The sequence below is a fragment of the Physeter macrocephalus genome, chromosome 2, assembly GCF_002837175.3.
Source record: "Physeter macrocephalus isolate SW-GA chromosome 2, ASM283717v5, whole genome shotgun sequence".
NCBI classification, from domain to species: domain Eukaryota; kingdom Metazoa; phylum Chordata; class Mammalia; order Artiodactyla; family Physeteridae; genus Physeter; species Physeter macrocephalus.
Genome location: NC_041215.1, coordinates 15997935 through 16015107, shown reverse-complemented (window position 1 = coordinate 16015107; position 17173 = coordinate 15997935). Strand labels below are relative to the sequence as shown.

Here is a 17173-nt window from a genome sequence, read left to right as displayed (position 1 = left end):
CGTGAGCCATGGCCGCTGAGCCTGCGCGTCCGGAGCCTGTGCTCCGCAACGGGAGAGGCCACAGCAGAGGGAGGCCCGCATACCACAAAAAATAAATAAATAAATAAAATAAAATAAAATAAAATAAAATGGTGCAGCCACCTTGGAAGACAGTCTGGCAGTTCCTCAAAAATGAAACTTAGAATTAACATAGGACCCATCAATTCACTTCTATGTATATGCCCAAGAGAAATGAAATATATGTCCACTCAAACACTTGTACATGAAAGTTTATTGCAACATTATTCATAATAGCCAAAAGGTGGAAACAAACCAAATATACATTAACAGGTGAATAATAAAATGTGTTTTATCCATGCAATGAAATATTATTCAGCCATAAAAACAAATGAAGTATTCATATATGCTACAACATGAATGATGTTCCTTGAAAAAATTATGCTAAATGGCTGAAGTCAGTTACAAAGACAACATATATGATTCCATTCATATGTAAATCTAGAGTAGGAAAATCTATAGAGACAGAAAATAGACTAGAGGTTGCTTAGGACTGTGGCTTGGAGGAGGAAGATGGAAAGATAGGTAAAGGGTATAGAGGTTTCTTTTCAAGGCAACAAAAATGTACAAAAATTGTAGTAATGATTGCATGTATCTGTGAATATACTGAAAGCCCTTGAATTGTACATATTAAAGGGATGCATTGGGTAGTATGTATATTATATCTCAACAAAACTATTCAAATAAATAAATGCATTAGAAGTTTTGATACGTGTTAAGTATATTAAGAGTTCGGGTACATCTCACATTTACATAACCTTTTATTTATTTTTCTTATATTGGTGAAATTTGGAATTTAGTTGCCTTAGTGATATCATAGCTGTTTTCCTTTCAAAATCTCTAAGGACACACTCAAAAACTATAGAAAATAAATTTTCCTCTAGTATAAAATGTACACCTGAGAGTTTTATTGAACACATATCTTAGCTTGTGGTTGGAGGGAGAAGAGTCCCTGCGGCCAGGGAAGTGCTGAGGGTATTTACTCCCCACTGGAGCCAAGTGCTTGGGAGACCATGGGATTCTTTAGCTAAAGCGCCACATGTATGGAGGTGGAGAAGGGATGGCCTCTACATGTTAACAAAGATCAAAACGGAGCCAGTTTCTTTATTCCACATGGTGAGGTCATTTTAAGGTGTTTGTAAACAAGGGTCACAGTATTGATTTCAGAGAGGCAGCAGTGAGTGGTGGCGTGAAGCGAGATCTTAATTCCCTGTCCAGGAATGGAACCTGGGTAGCCTGGATGAAAACCAGGAATCCTAGCCACCACACCCCCTGGCTCTTGCCCCCAGAGAAAAATGTGTTTCTCACAGAGGCAAAAACTGTAAAAACAGGTGCAATGTTTATTATTAGAGACACAGCACAACAACAAGTGGGAGAGCACACAGGGGAAACAGTTTGTTTAGTTAAGATAGAAGCAAGGCAGAGATGCACACTGGAGAGAAAGGGTGTGGGCGTCCTCACTAGTGAGGAGGGGTGCAGTAAAGAGGCGGTTAAGTCATTCATATAGTGCAGTTCTTCCGGGTCTTTGTTTACCTTTGGCCAATTACCTGGTTTCTTTTTCCATACCTGACCTGCCCTAGGACCCTCCCAAACATGTGTGCGTGACTTTTTTCCAAGATGGGTTTCAGCCCAGAGGCCTATGGGACGGCCTTAGCATCACATATTATGGGGGGGTGCCCCCTCTTTTTTGACCCCCAAGGAGCCTTTCTGCGCATGTGCAATGTCTCCCTTGCCCCAAGGATGGGAAATGTATGACCTCTTGATCTTTTAACAGGGTTTAACCCCTCCCTGTCCCTGCCATAAAAGTGTCCAATGTCTGGTTATCTACCCTATTCCTGTTGTTGTTTCTTACATCGAAGTGCAGATCTCAAAATATAGACAGGAGTCCGGTCATAAATATGTAGTCCAGGGCCCGTTTGTCTTTTACCTCAGGAAGTGTAATCAGGGGGCTGGTACTGAATGTCTGGCCTGGAGCCCATCTTCTTCTCACCCCAGGAAGTGTGAACAGGAGGCCAGTTATAAATGTCTAGCCTGGAGCCCATCTATCTCCTGCCTCAGTACCATGAGTGGCCTTGCAGCCTATGCCAACCCCTGACCCGGGGAGGACCTCAGGCCCTCTTGGTCCAGTTGGCCTGACTTAGGGGCCCCTCTTGCTTTGGTCAGTGGTGTCTCTCTATCTGGAAGATGACACTGGAATTCCCTGCGCACACCTGGGTCTCTAAGCTCAGGGCCGGGAAGGAGTTTTGTTTTAAACCAAAAGTCCCTGGAGAGGAATGGTTCCCGGCCACCAGGGTTCTGCTCAGCCACCCAAGCTTCCTGCCTCATTGTCACTCAGGGAAAAGGGGGGCGGTTCCTTGCGAACTGTCCAATTAGGGGCGCAGCAGGGGCAGATGAGTGGGGCGAAGCTCCGCAAACCTCAAGGAAGCTCCACTCAGGATCGTGTGTCACCTGCGCTTACCCGGCCCAGGTGTCTCTGCTGCAACCTCAGTAATGCTGTGACCTGCACCTGCCTCAGGAGTCGAAGGGACGACTCCTGGGATTCCGGAAACTTGGGAGTGTGCGGGTCTGGGTGTCCAGAGATGCGGAAAAGTGTTGGTCGGAACCGGCCGTGGAGGGACCCCGGCTTCACTGCGCGGTCACCTCCGAAGTCTGCAGACCCGAGTCCGCGGGGGACGGTGCTCAGACCTCATTCCCCCTGGTTCGCAGCGTGGGGTCGGGGCCGGCAGCCGGGACTCCGGGCGTCCTGACCCGTCACTGCTCGTTGGGACTTTGGCCCTGGCTCCTCCCTGGACAGCTCTGCGCCCGCAGCCCCGCGTCTCCCCCTTGTGTGGTGAAGGTCGTATGAGGACAATCGTGACTCGATCTCCGGGGTGCAGGCGCTGGAGGAGGTGTGGGGTCCCCAGTCCCTCCTTTCTCCCCAGGGGGCACCCGTTTTCTCCTGAGTTTTCCAAATGTTTGTGGAACAGTGTCTCAAATCCACACCCCTGGCCTCCTAGCCTAGCTCTTCCTAGGGCTGGGAATAAATGCCTAAATTTTCAGATCCTTTCTGCATTCCTAAACGCCAGCATCCCCTCTCAGATTCACAGGATCATTATGAACAATGCGTCCTCCATGGTGCTTTTCAAACAGACCCAATATATTGTTTATCCTTTTTCCACAGCGTCTTGGATGTCTCTTTTTACAAGATTTATTGTTTTGGCTATGGAAAGAGGAAAAGCAGAGAGTAACCGGCTGGAACCATGTTGCATGAAATCCTTGTGCCTCCCCCCACAGGGTCTTTCCTGGGCACAGACATCCTATGGGAAGTCCTTTGGGTGGAGGTTCCTCGTAGGAAAATTTTCTGGGTGATCTGTCCTGTCAGCACTGCCCCTCCCTGCGTTTGTCACTTTGAAAAGATTTAATCACTTATTTGAATCTCAGTTTTTCAAAAATTTATAATTTAAGTAATCAATACAGTTTGAAAGTATAAAATATTTCCAAAGAGGCAGGAAATAGGTGAATAGCAGAAAAAAACAAAATAGGACTTACCTGGTAGCGCAGTGGTTAAGAATCCGCCTGCCAATGCAGGGGGCACAGATTCCAGCCCTGGTCCGGGAAGATCCCACGTGCCGCAGAACAACTAAGCCCGTGCGCCACAGCTACTGATCCCGCGCTCTAGATAGAGCCTGTGAGCCACAACTACTGAAGCCCACGCGCCTAGAGCCCGTGCTCCACAACAAGAGAAGCCACCGCGATGAGAAGCCCACGCACCGCAACGAAGACCCAATGCAGACAAAAATAAATAAATAAATTTATTTTAAAAAAAAAGAAAATAATCTAGAGACTTCCTTGGTGGTCCAGTGGTTAAGATTCCATGCTCCCAATGCAGGGGGCCCAGATTCGATCCCTGGTCAGGGAACTAGATCCTGCATGTCTCAACTAAAGATCCCGCATGCCACAACGAAGACCCGGTGCAGCCAAATAAATAAATAAATATTAAAAGAAAATAGTCTAGAATTACTTAAATTCTTTTTTCCCTTTTTTCCTCTCTTGAGTGTGTAGTAATAGGATGTTTTACTTTCTTGGCGAGGAGAGTGGTATTTTCAAATGGAATTCCAGAGCTTACACTTGAACAGCAGAAGTGTTCCTGCATGATTAATTCTTTATAAAACAATTTCTTGCCTTGGAAATAATATCATTTTCCAAAAGTAAGGAGTACTGTGAATTTTCTTGTTGAACTAGGAAAATGCCTTATAGTTTTCTACTCTCCTTTTCACATAAACATTGGGTTTGTGTGATTTTGCTGGATCCTTCAAATACTGAGTTTGTGTCATTTCAAATGTCAATGGTGGTCCAAAGCAATGTGACTGGGAGCAAAGACCTGAGGTCAGTGACTCCAAGCAAAGCTCCCCCGACTCGCCCCCGCACCCCAAACCCCACCCCACAGCCCCGCCAAGAGCCTGCAAAGGAAGTATTTGAAGGCCCGGTTGTTTTTCCTGGGGAGTCTCCCTGAACAGGTGTCCTTGCTCACACCCACCGCAGGAGGAGTCTTCATTTTGAGAAAAGCTACAGAGTCCTCGAAAGCTGGGGATATACATGCTCATGGTGGGGAGTGGGGTTGATGCCCTTTTTGAGCTTTTAGTTGTGGTTCTCCTGGGCCTGTTTGTAGACATAGGTTGGAGTTCTGCATCCGCAGTGTAGCTGCCCTCAGAGTGTATTTGTTTACGTTGAGAAAGTCTGTGAAAGTCAACAGTTCTGTGTCCTGGGTTAGGGCTCATGAATTTGGAAGCTCATTTTAGTCACAGCCTGAAACTGAGTCCTGCTGAGAGTTTTCTCACTGTGGGAATGGAAGCCTGAGAAAGGGAGTGGTTCCATTATTCCCTGGGGAGGGGAGGGTGCGTAGCGCTCCCTGAGTCCATCCCTGTGTCTGCTCAGGTGCCCCTACCGTCCTCCACCAGGGACTGACCTGGTCCAGCGGTTCTGTCTCAACCAGGAGAGCCTAGTGTGTGTTAAACTTTCAAACAGGCTCCTTCTGTCCTGTGGAGCTCAGGCTGCTTATCTGTGCTGATTCCAATATTTGTGTTTCTTTCCTTCGGATTCTTTTATCGTTGAATAGTGCAGCCCTTTGGCTCTTGTTTCCTTTAGCACTTTGTGATTAACTCCCTATGTGAGAAATAACATTGTTTGTTTCTTGAGCTTAAAAATATAAGTTGATTGAGAGAAATGATGTCATCAAGGCAAGAAAATTAAGGATCTGCTGACTTTAAAAAAACGCACAACGTGAAAGTTGCGAGTTATGTTTTATTTGGGGCAAAATGAGGAGTATAGCCCAGGAGACAGCGTCTCAGATAGCTCTGAAAAACTGCTCCAAAGAGGTAGGGGGGAAGGTCAGTATATATGTGATTCTGGTGAAGGGGGAATACATGCAATCGAGCACTTTTTTTTTTTTTTTTTTTTTTTTTTTGCGGTACGCGGGCCTCTCACTGTTGTGGCCTCTCCCGTTGGGGAGCACAGGCTCCGGACGCGCAGGCTCAGCGGCCATGGCTCACGGGCCCAGCCGCTCCGCGGCATGTGGGATCTTCCCGGACCGGGGCACGAACCCGTGTCCCCTGCATCGGCAGGCGGATTCTCAACCACTGCGCCACCAGGGAAGCCCGAGCACATATTTTTTTACAGAAGGTTTCTGCTAGTCTCGTGAAGGTTACTGCTAGTCACGAGGAGCCGACATCACCATGAAGGATTTTAGTACTTTCCTAGATATGAGGAGATACAGAATTGGGCTCATAAAATCATCTCCTGAAAATATCTAACTATCTGAAGACTTGTTCTGCCAGTTTTTCCCAGAGCACAGAGTTCCTCATTTCTGCTCTCCACCCTGAACTCCTTTCAGAGGGTGTTGAAAGTCAGCTGCTGCAGCGGAGCATGATTTAATCCCCGTAGAGGCAGATGGCAAGTGCCAATGGCAAGTGCCAATTTGTAGCTGACAGAACTAAGAAGAATTTCTGTTCCTTTTAGGCAAGATAACTTCAACTTGTGAGATGAATATATTTAAGTTCTCAGATACATTTTTCATTTTTAGATCAGTGTTTGTATATGCATGTCCCTAGAGAACATTTAAGTTTCAAAGAATAAAGTAATTGAATTTTTATTTTAATTGATGTGAGGAAAACTACTCAAAGGGCGAAACTAAAACCACTATTGCATTATAATATTCGACTTATTCCTGAAAATACCCCCCGTGTGAGAAACAGGGATAGACAAACTAGAATGCTGCATATCCTTTAAGTTGGAAAGAGTTTGAAAATTTTCTTTTCTTTTTGTATGGTTTATAATTTTGTAACCATTAGTGTTTAAAGGAATTAAATCTTAGAATGATTTCCTATGTTAAAAAAAAGTTTAAAAAAAGGCTGTCAGATAATAAATCTAGCATACATAAATTTCTCTGTTAATTTTAAATAAATCTGTAAAAAAGGAAAGTCTAACTTAAGAAAATTCACTGCCCACATATCCTGGTCCCATCTAGCACTGTTACTGGTCAGCCAGCCCCCGTATACAGTTTTGCTCTTTTTTTTCTATGGCCGCGTGGCTTGCGGGATCTTAATTCTCTGACCAGGGATCTAACCCAGGCTCCCTGCACTAGAAGCACAGAGTCCTAATCACTGGACCACCAGGGAATTTCCAGTTTAGCTCATTTTTTGAGCTTCCTGGGAGTGTTTGTTTAAATAAGGTTCCTGGGTCGGTGGTTTGCTTCACTTATTTCTTGTTTCTTTGTATCTTTCTTCTCTTTCATATATTCTTGCTATGTGTTTGTTATACCTTTTGTGATTTTTCCCAAAGTTCTTGGACTTCTGTTCTGCCTTTGTTGTCCTTCTCACCTCTTTGCATTTCAGTTTTGGAAAAATGCAGTGTAATTACTGACAGTTGGGTTTTCTCTTTTTGTAATGCAAGTGCTTGACTTAAGCTTCGATTGCCAAGGCATCCACTTCAAAGAAGCATCCACTTCAAAGACAGCTCTTACCAGCCACAAAGAGCCAGGCCACCTCCCCCCACTCAGACTCCTTTGTTTTAGAGATCTTGGTTGATTTTCAATAACTGACCGTTTGAGCCACTTGTTTTCCTCTTACTGCACTTTAAATTCCTGCTCTTATGTTTTAAATTCACCAATAAAGAGTGAGCTTCTGAACCCTAGGCCCGCACCCTCTACCCCAATAAAAATAGAACCCCAGGCTCTCCCCCTCTGTCATTCCCCACCATACCCCACAATCTCACTGCGTGGCCCCTGGTGTGCTGTGTGATTTGCAGGTCCTATAAATAATAAACCTTTATTTTTTCAAAGTTTCCTGATGGTTATTGCTGAAGGGCAACCGGCAATCATAATAACCACAAAGGCTGGTCCAACCACAACACTGGTTATTCATAGGCTGAGACCTGCACAAAATAAAAGGTTCTATTGACATTTTCTCAAGCTTACTGGTTCTTTCCTTACACATTTCCACTGTGATGAGCATCCCCCCTTTACCCAGGAATACTTCATTTCTGTTGTGGTTTTTTTGTTTCACATTTCTTGCATTTCTCTTTTGTTTTTTTCTTAGTGTTTCCATCTCTGCAAACATTACCTATCTATTCTTTCATGCATCCACTATTTCTGTTAGAGCCTTCAGCATAATCATGGTTGCTTGATTCAAATATCTGGTAATTGCAAGATATCTGCTACATCTGAATCAGGTTCTTTTGTTTGTCCTATTTCCTGAAAAAAAATTTTAAATTCTTATTTTAAAATTTATTTTTAATTGAAGTATAGTTTAATTACAGTGTTGTGTTAATTACTGCTGTACAGCAAAGTGACTCAGTTATTCATACATACACACATATATATATATTCTTTTTTTAAAAAAAATATTTCTTTATTTGGTTGCACTGGGTCTTAGTTGAGGCAGGCAGGCTCCTTAGTTGTGGCATGTGAACTCTTAGTTGCAGCATGCATGTGGGATCTAGTTCCCTGACCAGGGATCGAACCTGAGCCCCCTGCATTGGGAGCGCAGAGTCTTAACCACTGAGACACCAGGGAAGTCCCTATATTCTTTTCCATTATGGTTTATCACAGGATATTGAATATAGTTCCCTGTGTTATAGAGTAGGACCTTGTTGTTTATCCATTCTATATATATCAGTTTGCATCTGTTAATCCCAAACTCCCAATCCAACCCTCTCCCACCCCGCTCCTCCTTGCCAACCACCAGTCTATTCTCTATGTCCCTGATTCTGTTTCATAGATAGGTTGATTTGTGTCATATTTTAGATTCCACATATAAGCGATATCATATGGTATTTGTCTTTCTCTTTCTGACTTACTTCACTTAGTATAATAATCTCTAATTGCATCCATGCTACTGCAAATGGCATTATTTTGTTCTTTTTTATGGCTGAGTGTATTCCACTGTATATATGTACCACATCTTCTTTATCCACTGGAAAAAAAATTTTAAGCTTTCTATTGTGCCTTTTAATTTTTTCTTGAATACTGGACATGATGTACCTGTAAAGAGGAACTGAGGTAACCAGGTCTTTAGTGTAAGGTTTTATGTTTATCCGAGGATTTAGGCTATGTTTACTATTTCTTGTAACTGTCAGTGGCTAAAGTATCCTCAAGTTCCTTGCTTTTGTTTCCCATGACATCTTTGAGGATACTATAGAGACTTCTTAAATAAGTTTGGAAACATACAGTTCTTTCAGTATTTCCAACTGTTATTAAACAGGAGTTTTCTTGATGTAGTGGCATGTTGTGGGTGGAGAGGAAATGTTCTATTGTCCTATGATTTGGTCTCAGTATTTTAATGAGCCTGTATCCCTGGGCTGTGTGACCTTCTGTGGTATGATAAGAAAAATGTTTGGTCTTTGCCCATGGTTCTTAGCAAAGACCTCCTAAAGCCCTTGGACTTTCTGAGTGATAAGTGTGATAAGAGCATCTTATGTCCTAATGTGGCAACTGTTTCCAGGCCCCTAGATGGCTTCAGGATGGGGCTTGCTTGCTAGGAAGACCAAGCTTTGATTAGAGGCTTAGAACGTTCAGCTCAGTTCCCAGCCTCTGGGGAGGAGAGAAGAGCTGGAGAGAGAGTTATTCACCAATGGTCGACATAAGGAAACTCCATGGAAACGTCTAAACCTCGGGATTCAGAGAGATCTGAGTTGGTGAACACATCACCATGCTGGGAGGCTGTCATGCCAGGAGAGGGCATGGAAGCTACCTAGCCCCCGACCCCCACTTTTCCCTGTGCACCCTTCACATTTGGCTGTTCCTGACTTGTATCTTTTACAATAAACTGGTAATAATAAGTAAAGTGGTTTTCTTCACTCTGATGGTCGTTCTATACAATCAAGTGTGAGGTGTTCAAGGAGCCTCTGAATTTGTAGTGGGCTATGCAGAAATGTGTGTAGACTGCCCTCCCCCTGCCATATGCGGCTAGCATGTAACATGGGGGCAGTCTCATGGGACTGAGGAGTCCTTATACTGTGGAGTCTGAGCTTAACTCTGATTAGTTATTAGCAGAATTGAATTGAATTGTAGGCCATCCAGTTGGTTTTGGAGAGTTGGATAAATGCTTTCAGAAAACACACTGCATGTCTGAAGTCAGGAGGGAAAAATAACCTGTCAACCTCACAAGTTTTTGTTTGTTTTGTTTTGTTTTTGGCCACACCGCATGGCTCATGGAATATCTTAAGTTTCCAGACCAGGGATTGAACCCAAGCCCTTGGCAGTGAAAATGCAGCGTCCTAACCACTGGACCACCAGGGAATTCTCCAACCTCCCAAGTGTTTCTGAGTCCCCACTCCTATCCTCAACTACTAGGTGAGGCAGAGAGGATAGAGGAAGCTCAAACTGACAATTTCCCTCCTACTGTGTCAGTTTGGCTAGTAAAATCTCAGGAGTTAGATTTTGGTGAAATAGAATCTTTTGAGGACAGGCCTTGTTAAGCAAACTAGAACATTTTGGGCATATTTCAGAATAGCTATTTTTCTCTCTTTCAAATTTTGGAGGCAGCGGTTTGCCCTGCAACTTCAATTCTTTGATAGATCTAAGAAGAATGGTTGCTTTTAAGTTTGTTTGCTTTTTTTAATAGTGAAGATGGGAATGTCACCTTCTAAGCTTCTTACCTGGAAAAACAAAAACCCAAGGTCTCTGACTCCATTTTTTAAATATTTGACTGCTGGTGTGTTAGAAAAACCAAGTAGTCTTCCTCAGTGGGCAAAATCCCAGTCCTTTCCTCCTGTGTGTCTCCTTTATACTCATCCAGAACAATCACTTCTGACATTTCTGACACCAAATGTGTGAGGGTTTTTCTCCACAATAAACAATTCTCTGTGACACCCGCCAGGTATCCTGCAACTTAATCCTAGCAGTATCAAGGCAGAGATAGCATCCTGTCCCACTGGTTAAGGGCTCAGTCCCACAAGTCTGCTTCCTCCCCACTTCTGATGCCAGTTGCAAGTGTAGGTTCTTAGGTTACTCACAACTTCTGTGTGACTTGCCTATAAATCCGAGGTTCCCACAACCCCCTCCTTGCATCTGATTAATTTGCTAGAGCAGCTCACAGTACTCACAGAAACATTCCCTTAATTTCCCAGTTTATTAAAGGACATGATAAAGGATACAGAAGAACAGCCAGATGAAGTGATACATAGGGTGATGTCTGAGAGGGTCTCTGTGGAGTTAGGGTGCATCACCCTCCCCGTACGTAGATGTGCTAGAAGCTAGAAGCTCTCTAAACCCCATACCACTGGGATTTTACGGAGGCTTCTTCACATAGGCATGATCAATTATTAACTCCGTTTCCAGCCCCTCTCCCGTCTCCGGAGGATGGGGTGTTGGGCTGAAAATTCCAAGCTCCTGATCATGGCTCGCTCTTTCTGGTGACCAGCCCCCAAGTGGGAGCCCAAGCAGAGTTGCTTCAATAGAACAAAAGATGGTCGTAGTGCTCTTATAAATTATGAATTTACAAGAGTTTCTGGAGCCCTGTGTGAGGGACAGGGTCAAACACCAAATATTAGAACTAGAGGCGTTCCTAGTGCTCTTATCGCTTAGAAATTTACAAAGGTTTTAGGAGCTCTGCGCCAGGAACTGGGGGGCAGAGACCAGTATATATATTTTTATTATCTGACAGCTGACAACTTTATGGTCTATCCCTCCTTCTTCCCCTTGTGCCCCACATCTGTACAAAGTGATAAAAAAAAGTGACAACGTGCTCTGTCAGTGCTGGCAAGAGATTCACCACGAAAGCCCCCACTGTGTGTGTGAATTCCCATCCTAGCTCACCTCTTAACCTCAATAAAAAACCCGGGCCAGGCTCCTTTCCCTGCTCTCTGAAGGCATTTCCCACCTGCTTGAGAGGCCTGCCCTGTTCCCCCCAGAGCCCTCAGTTATCAAGTAATTAACCCTTTCAAATATTTCTGGTAGGTGTGTGGCAGTCTCCACTACTCAACCAAACCTTGGGTGGTGGTCAGAGGTCTACCTGTCTCAGCAGGTTATAGAAAAGGTAACATGGTATATATATATTGCAATATACTTTGCTTATTTGTTCTATTGATAAATCCTCCAGATCTTTTCATATCAATACCCTTTGTCTTTTGAAAGTACATATGATGATGAATTTATGTAAAACATCCTTTCTAAATACACACTGGCTTGTTACCAGTTTTTGCTGCCCAAACCATGAGTTGCTACATTATACGACAAACAAATATACACAAGGTATGTTCTTTTCCAACCTTAATTACGTCTTAAAATTTTTATCATCAGATATATTAGAGGAAAAACGTACAAGACGTTTTGTGGTAAGATTTAGTAATAATATAAACATCCTTGGAATCATCAAGAAGATTCATAAATGGCCTGTGGGCAGTTGTGAAAGTCTATTGATATTCTTTATCCTTCATACCTTCACCATCTGTTATTTTTTACTCAGCAGTGTTCTTTCAGTTTTGCCTCCTTTGATCTTTCAAAAATGAGTATTAAAGGAATTTCATTGAAAAGGTTTTCCGGTGGTTTCTCTTTCTCAGTGTTTCACACATGCTAGTGTCTGAGGCTTCAGGCCTGGTCTAGGACTGCGGGGTTCATCCTCCCACCAGAGCCAAGTGCCCCTGAGGCCGGCGGGCTTTATAAAGCACCGAATGAGTCCGGGTGGGTAGGGATGGACGGAAGTCGCCCACAGGAAATGGTCAAAGATCAAAGTGGAGTCACACTCATTATTACGTATGGTGAGGCCACTTTTAAGTGACCGTGTTTGTGGAGCAGTGTCACAGTTCTGTGAAGGCTCCCGGCCCTTTGGGTCAGTGCGGCGGCGTCTCTAGAGGGGAAAGCTCCCGCCCACTGTCGATAAGAGTTCTGCTCAAAGACCCGACCGCCGGCCTGCTGTCACTCAGGCACGGGTGGGCGGGGCCTTACGAACTGTCCAATCAGGGGAGTCGCCGGGTACGTACGTGCGGGCGGCGCTCCGCTGACGACGTGGGTGGCGTGGACTGCGAGCCGGAGCCAGCGTGTTCTCGCGGTCAGATTGCCTCGGTACCCGTAAGTAGAGATGGCTGTCCAGCATCTTCTGTTGCTGTGACCTGCACTTGCCGCTCCGGAATCGTGGGGTGGACGACCCGGAGCCCGAGAAACCGAAACATGGTGAGTTGCGGGGCTCGGGGACCTGAGTACGCAGGTGGCGGCGCAGCGTGGCGGCTCGGCAGGCGGCCGTTTCTCCTCTAGATTGTGCGCTGATCACGGCGAAGGTCATTGAGACAGTCGTGACTCGTTCTTCGGGGTTCGTGCGTGGGAGAAACTGTGGTCTGTGGGGTCTTTCCTATCTCCCCAGGAGACCGTTTCCCCCTCACTTTTCTAAGTTTGAGGAGCACGACCCTGTTCCCCCAGATTGGTTTTCCTAGGGCTGGCAATAAAATGCCTAAATTTCCAGATCTTCCCCCTCCAGTTCATAGCATCATTATTACCTCTTATCCTCCGTGGTGCGTTTTAAACTACGCGGTATTTTAAATGTTTATCATTTCTCCACTGAGCCATGGATGGCTCTTTTTAAAGATTTGGGTTTTTTGCCTGTGGATATTTTTTCCATGAGAGGAAATCAGAGATTAACCACCTGGAACTACGTTTTATAAAAGCCTTATGCCTTTCCTCCCCAGGACCTATCCTGGGCACAGACATCCTGTTTGAGTCCTTTGGGTAGAGAGTCCTCTTTGGAGACTCCTGGGTGATCTGTCCTTTCATCACAGTTCCAGTTCAGCACTGCACCTCCCTGAGTTTGTGACTTTATTCACTTTTTTTTTGTTTCCATTTTCCAAATAAATATAAAATGTACTTAATCAATAGATTGGAAGAGTGTATAAAATATTTCCAAAGAGGCAAGAAAGAGGTAGATTTCAGAAAAAATAAAGTATTCCATTATTCCACTTTCATTTGTTAAAATTTTGGTTTCATTTTTTTCTTCCCATGACGGAGTGTAGTAACATTCTGAGATCTGTTTTTTTTTCTTTTTTTAAAAAATATTTATTTATTTGGTTGCACCGGGTCTTAGTTGTGGCAGGTGGGTTCCTTAGTTGTGGCCTGTGAACTCTTAGTTGTGGCATGCATGTGGGATCTAGTTCCCCAACCAGGGATCCAACCCGGGCCCCCTGCATTGGGAGCTCGGAGTCTTATCCACTTCGCCACCAGGGAAGTCCCTGAAATCTGTTTTTTTCTTTTTGGGTGATTTCAAATGCAATATCAGAGCTTACGCTTTCAACATCTAGTAGTGTGTTCAATTATGATTGTTTTCCACACAGTTTATTCCCATGGAAATAATAATCAACTGACATTTATTTTCTGAAATGAATGGATGTTTGTGGGGGGTTTCTGTTGTTGAATTAGAAAAACACCTTACAATCTTCTTTCATCCTTTATACATAAACACTGGGTTTAAGTGATTTTACCGGATTGTTCAAATACTGGGTTTCTGTGTTTAAAGTATCGATGCTGGTCCAGAGCAACTAGCTGGGAAGCAGAGACCTGAAGTCAGTGTCTCTTAGCTAAGCAAGCCCCACCCCCCTCCCCATGCAAAGGGAAGTACTTGAAGGCCTAGTTGGTTCTTCTAGGGAGCCTCGCCTGTGGGTGTCCTATCTGCTCACACCTACTGTGGAAGAAGCCTTTATGCTGAGAAGCTACAGAGACCTGAAAAGCTGGGAGTGTACATGCACATGGCAGGAGGGGTTTGTTGGGGGCTAGGGAGTGATGCTGTTTCTGAGATTGTAGTCTTTTCCTAGGGCCTGTTTCTAGACATAGGCTTGAGCTTTGCATCCGCAGTGTAAATGCACTGGGAGTAATTTGTGTACATAGAGGAAGTCTGTGAAGTCAGGAGATCTGTCTTCTGGACAGAGTGTTTATGAATTGGAGAGTTCATTTGGGTCACAATCTGAAATACTTTCTGTCCAAGAGTTCCTCATTTGTGAGAACAGAAGCCTGAGAGAAGGGAGTATTTCCATTATATCTTTGAGAAGAGAGTGTACAGAGCTCCCAGAGTTTGTTCCTGACACTGCTCAGGTGTCCTCCATCACCAGGGACTGACCCACTCTAGGGGTTGTGTCCCAACAAGGGGAGTCTGGACCTCAAATTTGGAAAGCAAGGCTGCTTCTGAAATATGGGGAAGCAGGCTGCTTCTCTCACCTGATTTGAATATTTGCATTTCTTTCCTTGTATACTTTTACATCTTGGATATTGCAACTCTTAATTCTGTTTCCCTTGGTAGTTTGTGATATTATTTCCTGTGTGAGTGTGTAAGGTTTCTCATTCTTGGACTTTGAAGATGTAAATTGATTGAAAGAAACAATGAGAGGAAGGCAAGGAATTCTGGAACCAAGCAGAATATTTGTTCCTTTTAGGCAAGAGACCCTCAAGATAAGAGATGGGTGTATTTGAGTTTTCAGGTGGATTTTACATTTTGTAGGTCATTTGAGTATGTGTGACCCTAGAGAGCTTTGAAAATTTAAATACTGTGATATTAGTAAGGCAATGAGTTCCTATTTTAATTGATATGAGAAAAACTACTCAAAACTTACTTAACCCCCCCCCACCCTTTTTTTTTTGGCCTTGCTACATGGCATGTGGGATCTTAGTTGCCTGACCAGGGATCGAACCTGTGTCTTCTGCATTGGAAGTGTGGGGTCTTAACCAGTGGACCACCAGGGAAGTCCCATAAAACCGTTGAAAATCCTAAAACATTTAATGGATTAGGACCATATCCTGAGTGTATTATAAAATGTTGCTTATTCTTGAGATAACCCCCTCGAGTGAGATACAAGGAGGAAGTATGATGCCTCTTCTTATTTTAGTTAGAAAGAGATTTGAAACTTTTCATTTTTTACGGTTTAAATTTTATAAGCATTAGTGTTCAAAGGAGTAAATCTGAGAATGGTTTCTTTCCTCTGTAGAAAAGTAAAAGTTAAATAAATTTAAAAATAAAAATTTTAAAGCAAAAGTAAGTTAATTAAAAATAAAGGCTATTAAATAGAAAAATATGGTTTATATAAATTACTCAGTTTATTTTAAATAATAATTCATGTGAAGGTTAGCAAAAATCTGTAAGAGGAGAAGGTCTAAAGTAGGCTCACTCCAGAACATCCTGATCCCCTCCAGGATTTCTTTGTCGGGATTTATCTGTATTATAGTGAAGCTGTGACAGAGGCTGTGTTGGACACAACGTATGGGGCACAGGTTGAAGAGGGGGATTATATCCTGTGCTAGAGGTAGGTTCAGTGGGTGGTCAGTCCCGAAAGAGCAGTTATATAAAAATAGAAAGAGAAGAGGGGGGAAAGGCTGTATTAGATGGCAGGCTTGAGTCCACATGCTTAATTCAAGAGAGCTCCTTAGGACACTTAAGTGCCTCTACTGCTGTTGCCTCTGTTGCAACAAAGGTCCTGTCCTTTCAGGTTATAGAGAACAACACCATGGCAACCCTGTGGAACAGCCAAGGGATTAGTTCAAACCTGACTTGAGCCCAGCTTCCTTATACTTTGTAAAACAACCACTTGTCTTGGAGGCAGCCTGTCACCCTGATGGCACTGATTTGAGGCTCTGTGGAGGAAAAAATTTATAAATACCAGGGTACAGCGGACACCCCTCTCCTGAAGCATATCCAGGGACTAAAAAAACAAAACAGGGAAGGACAAGAGGGAGAGGACAAAAGAAAAAAATTCTGAAATAAAGGTCCACAGTTTGACTCAATTGGAAATCCAAAATATACTGAAAGAATTTACACAACAAAAATATGAAAGGGCACTACTTGGCTTTGGGGTCAACATAGTTGGTGAAGTAATTTTGCCATCTGCTATACTACAGTAATTCTCAAACCTTCATGCAAATAATCAATACCATGGCTCAAATTATAGTTATACATGGGATGCCTTAAATTTAAGTCAGATACCTATGATAATCTTAGGGGAGTTAATAACTATTATATGTAGAATACAAAGAGGTATGTTTCACCTTAACTATGAGAACTTACCTGAAGTGGTCTTATCTGAATTCCCCCTGATTGTTTTAAAATATCCCACACCATAGCCAAAGCAATCTTGAGAACGAAAAATGGAGCTGGAGGAATCAGGCTCCCTGACTTCAGACTATACTACAAAGCTACAGTAATCAAGACAGTATGGTACTGGCACAGAAACAGAAATATAGATCAATGGAACAGGATAGAAAGCCCAGAGATAAACCCACACACATATGGTCACCTTATCTTTGATAAAGGAGGCAAGAGTATACAGTGGAGAAAAGACAGCCTCTTCAATAAGTGGTGCTGGGAAAACTGGACAGCTACATGTAAAAGTATGAAATTAGAACACTCCCTAACAACACACACAAGAATAAACTCAAAATGGGTTAAAGACCTAAATGTAAGGCCAGACACTATCAAACTCTTAGAGGAAAACATAGGCAGAACACTCTATGACATAAATCACAGCAAGATCCTTTTTGACCCATCTCCTAGAGAAATGGAAATAAAAACAAAAATAAACAAATGGGACCTAATGAAACTTAAAAGCTTTTGCACAGAAAAAGATACCATAAACAAGACCAAAAGGCAACCCTCAGAATGGGAGAAAGTATTTGCAA

General features: G+C 43.4%; 1 pseudogene; it reads left to right on the top strand.

The window, feature by feature from the left end:
* Positions 1 to 12553: 12553 nt before the first annotated feature.
* The window catches only part of LOC102984401 (zinc finger protein 709-like), a 16844-nt pseudogene continuing 12224 nt past the window's right edge, over positions 12554 to 17173 (top strand).